Below are 6,787 nucleotides of genomic sequence, written 5' to 3'. Positions count from 1 at the left end.
TTCAGTCTTTATAGATGTCATGCTAGTGCTTTCTAGCTTACATAGTTTTTAAATGAAAACCCTGCTGTAGCTCTTATTTTTGCTCCTTTGTTTCTCTCTGGCTGCTTGTCATATTTTCTCCATCTCTGGTTTTCAGAAGTTTGACCATGAAGTGCCTGGGTGTGTTTTCTCCTCTGTGTTCATTTTGCTTGGGGTTTTCTGAGCTTCCTGGATCTGTGGTTTTTTTACCTTTCACTGACTTTGGAAAATTTGCAGCCATTATTTTCCCAAACATTTCTTCTGCTACATTTTTTCTGTCTTCATCTGCTACTTCAGTCACATGCTTAATATTGTGTCACAGCTCTTCGAGAGTCTGTTCTGTTTTTTCCATGTTTTCCTCTGTTTTGTTTGCATAATTTCTACCAACTTACCAAGTTCATGACTTTTTCCTCTGCTGTGTCATCATTTGATAAGCACATCTAATCAATTCCTCGTTTCTGATGATAGTGGGCTGCTGATACCTGGAGTGCTTAGTTTGAGACCTGGAATCCAGAGTTTTTCTTAGTGTTCCTGACCTTTAGCATTCAACACTTCCTGCATGCCTGCACAAGAGGGAATCTGTCTCCATGCTCCTGCCCCTTCCCCAGCAGCAGCTGGCCGTTGCTCGCTTTATGACGCAAGGCTCATGTTGGTGGCAGGGAGTTTTTCTCAGTTCTGCTTCAGCCTTAGTCATAGACAGGCCCTGTGCACATGCACATCTGAACTCTGCCTTGTAATGACAGTGGGGCTTGCGGGGGAGGGAGTTTCCTGCCCTCCCATCAGGCAGCAGACTTCTGTTTTGTATCTGTTCAGGATCCTAGTAATGAGTTTCCTACTTTTCTCTAGTGTAAGGCAGCTTTTCCTTCTACCCCATCTCAGAGGTAGGCAGCCTTGGTTTAGGACTTCTTTGCTTTTCATTCCTTTTTTATCTCCTAATATTCCAAATGGGATCATTATCTTCGGCTTGTTAGTGCAGGTCTGCTGCTTGTGAATGTTCTCCATTTTTGTCTCAAAATGTCTTTTTTTCACCTTCATATCCTACTGTGTATAGAATCCTAGGTTGACAATTATTTTCTTTCAGGTTGCTGAAGATACCGTTTTACTACTCTGAAACTATAATTTTACTATTTTCTGGCGTCCATTGTTTCTGTTGAGGAATGAAATGGCTTAAATGTCTCTCTTCTGAAAGTAATTTTTTTTCCCCTGGTTCCTTGTAATATATCCTCTTTTGCTTTTTTTTAAAAAAAATTGTGGTACAATTTTTGATGTGTTTAGATGTGGATTTCTCTTTATTTAACCTCTTTGGAATTCTTGACTCTTTTTTTTTTTTTTTTTTTTTTTTTGCGGTACGCAGGCCTCTCACTGTTGTGGCCTCTCCCGCTGCGGAGCACAGGCTCTGGACGGGCAGGCCCAGCTGCCATGGGTCACGGGCCCAGCCGCTCCGCGGCATGTGGGATCTTCCCGGACCGGGGCACGAACCCGCGTCCACTGCATCGGCAGGCGGACTCTCAACCGCTGCGCCACCATGGAAGAGCTTGACTCTTTCTTTTGGTGTTTCCCCCTCTCCCCACCCCCGTCATTTCTGACTGAGTCTCAGCCATTATCTCTTCAGTTTTCTCATTTTTTCTTTCTTCTGTGACTCCAGTTACAGACTGGTTGATTTTCTTACTATATTCTCTATCTCTTAGGTTTTAGCCTCTATTTCCCCTTTTTTTAATTTTCTGTACTTCATTACAGATGATTTCCTTCAACTATCACTCAGTTAACTAATTTTATTTTATTTATTATTTTTTTAAGTTTTAGTTTTTGGCCACGCTATGTGGCTTGCACGACCTTAGTCCCCCGACCAGGGATGGAACCCAGGCCCTTGGCAGTGAAAGCGCTGCGTCCTAACTACTGGACCATCAGGGAATTCCCTAATTTTATCTTCAACTGTGTTTAATCAGCTTCTGAACCTGTTCATTGATTTCTTTGGTGTATTGTATTTTTATGTTCTCAGATTTCCACCTGGTTAATCTTTTAAAATCTGCTGTGTCAATTTAAACAGTCTCTGGTTCCCTTCTTTATGAAATTTATTTCCCCACCTTCCTGGAGGCTGAAAGTTCAAGATCTAGGTGTCAGAGTTGGTTTCACTCTGAAGCTTCTCTCTTTAGATTGTAGAAGGCTCTCTTCTTCTGGTGCCTTCATGGTCCTTCCTTGTGTGTGTCCATGTCTTAATCTCCTCTTCTTATAAGGACATCAGGTAGATTGGATTAAGCCTCACCTCCTTGATCTCATTTAACCTTACCTCTTTAAAGACTCTATGTCCCAATAAGTCACATTTGGCAGCACTGGGGTTAGGATTTAAATACATGAATTTGGGTTGGAGAGGGTCACAATTCAGCCCATAACACCTTCTAAAATGTTCAAGCTTCTCCTTTTATCTAATGAATGTAGTAAACGTAGTCGCTTTACATTCTGTGCCTGGTATTTTCGGTATTTGGGCTTCCTGTGGGTCTTTTGCCATTGTCTGCTGTTTCTGCGGGTCCTTGCTTCCTTGTAGACCCAGTTATCTTTGAATATATGCTTGATTTGGCACTTGGAAAGTATCTGTAGAAATAATTCAAAGCCTAGGATTATATAATTTTCCACAGATAATATTTTATTTGCTTTAGCTTGGTGCCTGGGGTGGGGGGAGTGGAACCAGCAATTCAGGATCAACTTTATCCAAGTTTAGGGCTTGAGATTTCTGGGCTCCCACCTGACTCCAAGTCAGGTTGCAATCTACGCGAGGGTTGGTTTAATTTACTACCACGGTACAACCATTCAAAGTCCTCCTCTCAAATCGTGAGGTAGTGTACAAGGGTTCACACGATTGGTGGGCCCAGACTCCAGATTTTTCCCTCTGGCACAGTACAGCTGCCTCTTCCAGACCAGCAAACTTTTTTTTTTTTTTTTTGCGGTACGCGGGCCTCTCACTGTTGTGGCCTCTCCCGTTGCAGAGCACAGGCTCCAGACGCGCAGGCTCAGCAGCCACGGCTCACGGGCCTAGCTGCTCCGTGGCATGTGGGATCTTCCTGGACCGGGGCACGAACCCGTGTCCCCTGCATCGGCAGGCGGACTCTCAACCACTGCGCCACCAGGGAAGCCCGGACCAGCAAACATTTAAACTTCCAGATCAGCTGACAATCAGTGGGTAAGAGCTTTTATAGGTGAAGGGAGGGGGCTACGTGCAGAAACAGCACAGTCAGCTCTGACAGTCATCTTGAAATTGGTCATCAAGACCAATGGTCTGATCAGCATCATCTTGATTAAGTACAGTTAGTCTTCAGTTCCAGGGTCGGTTTGTTCCCAGTTCCCTGAGCCCAGTTCTCAGAATTGTGGCAGCTTACGTTATTTGCCTAGTGTTCTTGACAGTCTTCAGCAGAAGAGTTGGTCCAACGTTACCAGAAGTGGAAAAGTCATCTTGTCAGAGTGCCCTCACATAATTTTAGAATACATTTAAAAATTATTAGTCAAGTAGAACATTTTTATTATTTCCTGTTCTGTGAAAGTGATTGTTCATGACAATCAAAATTAACAAAACAATATTAGATGTCAGGCTTCCCTGGTGGCGCAGTGGTTGAGAGTACGCCTGCCAATGCAGGGCACATGGGTTCGTGTCCCGGTCCGGGAGGATCCCACATGCTGCGGAGCAGCTGGGCCCATAAGCCATGGCCGCTGAGCCTGCGCGTCTGGAGCCTGTGCTCTGCAACGGGAGAGGCCACAGCAGTGAGAGGCCCGCGTACCGCAAGAAAAAAAAAATAATAATGTTAAAATACCATAGTTGGCTTAAAATTATTATATCACCTCCTTTTAAAAAATTTTTTAAGTTTTAATTTAAATACATACCCCAAAACTTGTATAATGAGCACATGAATCTTGCTTTATGATATTTTTACAAAACTGGGAAAGAAAGATGATGTACAAATGAAAAAGCCTTTAAATATTGGTTGTTTCCACTAAAGCTTTTCTTCCTTAGGCCATCTAAATTCCCTTTGTACAGAATCTGACAATCACTATAAGACCCTAAAACTATTGAATAGTTTTCTGTTTCAAGCCTACTCTTCTCTGTATCTTTCCTCAGCATCTTTACCATCATGCTTCAATTTTTTATTGTGGTACAATACACATAACAAAATTTACTGTCTAAACCATTTTAAAGTGTACAATTCAGCGCCATTAAATATATTCATATTGTTGTGCAAACATTGTTACCACCCATCTCCAGAATTCTTTCCATCTTGCAAAACTGAAATTCTATACCTATTATGCAATCTCTTCATTACCACTATTCTATTTTCTGTCTGTGATTTTGTCTAATCTAAGTACCTCATATAAATGGAATCATATGGAATCTGTCCTTTTGTGATATGTTGGATATAGGATTCTTGGATAACAGTTTTTTCTTTTAGCATTTTTAATATATCAGCTACTGCCTTCTGCCTCCAAAGTTTCTGAGAAATCTTCTGATAATCTTATTGAGAATCCCTTGTATGTAATGAATTGCTTTTTTCTTGTTGATTTCAAGATTCTTTGTCTTTTTCTTTTGAGTTTGTTTTTAGTATGTCTTGGTGTGGGTCTTTTTTAGTTCATCTTGGAGTTTATTAAGCCTCTTGTATGGTTATATTCATGTATTCCATCAAATTTTGGACATTTTCAGCCACTTTTTCAAACATTCTCTTTGCCCCTTTTTCTCCTCCTTCTGGAACTCCCACAATGTGTGTGTCTGTCAGTCTGCTTGATGGTGCCCCACAAAGTCCCTTAGGCTCTGTCCACCTTTCTTCACATTTTTTTTTTCTGTTCCTCAGACTCAATAATTTCCATTCTCCTATCTTCAAGTTCACTGATTCTTTCTGCTGCCTGCTCAAATCTGCCTTTGAGTCCCTTTAGTGAATACTTTCAGTTATTGTAATTTCCAGCTGTAGAACTTTTTGGTTTCTTTTTAGGTTTTCTATCTTGTTACTGGTATTTGTTTTGTTTATACATTATTTACTTGACTTTCTCCACATCTTTCTTTAGTTCTATGAGCATCTTCAAACATTTGTTCTAAAATCCTTGTCTAGTAGATCTGCCACCAGGTCATTCTCAGGGATAGTTTCTGTTGGTTTATTTTCTTTCCTTTGGACCATATTTTCCTTTCTCTTTGTATGTCTTATGATTTGTTATCGTTGTTAAAAACTTGACACTGAATCGAATAATGTGGTAATCCTGGAAATCAGGTTGTCTCTCTTCTCCAGAGTTTGCTGTATTGTCTCTTTTGCTCTAGGCTGTCCCTGGGCCATCAGCTTGAGGTGTAAATTTAAGGTATTTTCAGGTCTCTTCTCAGCCTGTGCCTGTGCAGTGACTTTCTAATTTCCCCCATATATGTGATTGCTTTTGATTGTCCTAGTCTTTAATGTCTGGCTCTCAACGGGGGAAAAAGACTAAAATGAAGAGGCGGTAGACACCAGCCATTTATATCCCCTGAAGTCACTTCAGCTGGAGGGGAGGGGCTTGCAACAGCAGGGGTAAGTGCAACAATGGCTGCTGTGTTTGCATCTCCTTCATCAGAAGCAGCTGAGTGATTAGTCAGAACACATAGCCCCAGTATTTGGGGGACGGGGTCCTTATTGCTCACCCTGGCTGCTGCAAGATATGTGCAAGGTGCTCCAGGAACATGTGCACGACTGCCTGCCACAGGGCTGAGCTGGGTGGGGGATGGGTAGCCTCAGCTGAACTAAGAGCTGAAATTCCCCCAATTAATCTCAATTTACTGTAAGTCTTCCCTGGATGTTGCAAGCCTTCAATAGACTCCACAGCACCAAAGTAGTTACATCAGACCAATATCACCTGTGTACTGGTTGTCAAAGTTAGGGGGACGGATTCCTGGTGCTTCACCTGCAGCCATCTTCCCAGAATCTTTATCTCCTTACTTTTCTGTGATGCTCATGATGTTCGTCTGGGTTCTCGAGTAAACTCCCAAATAGGATTAAAATGCAAGGATTTTATTAGGGAAACACCTTTCAAAAAATAGGGGAGGGAGCTAGGGGAGCCATCAAGCCTAAGTGAAGCAATAGTGGGTAGCAGAATCATAGACTACCATGCAGCCTAAGGGAAGTTTGGCAAGGCCGTCATGGGTGTCCTTGAGCCAAAGTTGGCTGTCAGAGGAGTTCCATGTCTTCCAGGAACGGGACCGCTTTAGAATCTCTGCTGAGCCTCCTCCTTGGCTTGGGAGCACTTGGAAAGCTTGGCCACAGGACAAACGTGGTAGATTTCAGAGCAAAGCATCTTGGATCAATTATATTATCTGTAGTTAGAGATCTACAAGCCATAATCTCATGGCCACCACAACTTCAGTTTACAATTTTCAGAGCTCTTATCTAAGTTGATCCTTAAAATATTCCTGTAATAAGTCAACATTTACTGAGCACTAACAAAACGTAAGGTATTCTCACATAATCTTCGCAAGAAATTTAGGGAGCAGGTACTATTTCTCTCTCTTTAAGATTTTAAAAGCTCATCCTCCCCTGCATTTGGATTAGGCAGTTTGATGGTGGGATCCAGGAATCTGTTGACTTTCTTGTGGGTGGTGCATAGACCTTACTTAGAGAAACACTTCAATGTTCAGTACTGAATGTGGTAGCTCCAAACTGAAACTCTGGGGGTGAAGTTTCATTGGCAGGACTGGAACTCAGGTTTTCTGGCTCCAAATCACTTTCCATCCTGGTGTCTCAAATCTATGAAAATTGAATTGTATGCAATGTTATGC

Source organism: Delphinus delphis, chromosome 1, assembly GCF_949987515.2.
Source record: "Delphinus delphis chromosome 1, mDelDel1.2, whole genome shotgun sequence".
Taxonomy (NCBI): domain Eukaryota; kingdom Metazoa; phylum Chordata; class Mammalia; order Artiodactyla; family Delphinidae; genus Delphinus; species Delphinus delphis.
Note: the sequence above shows the minus strand (reverse complement) of the source record.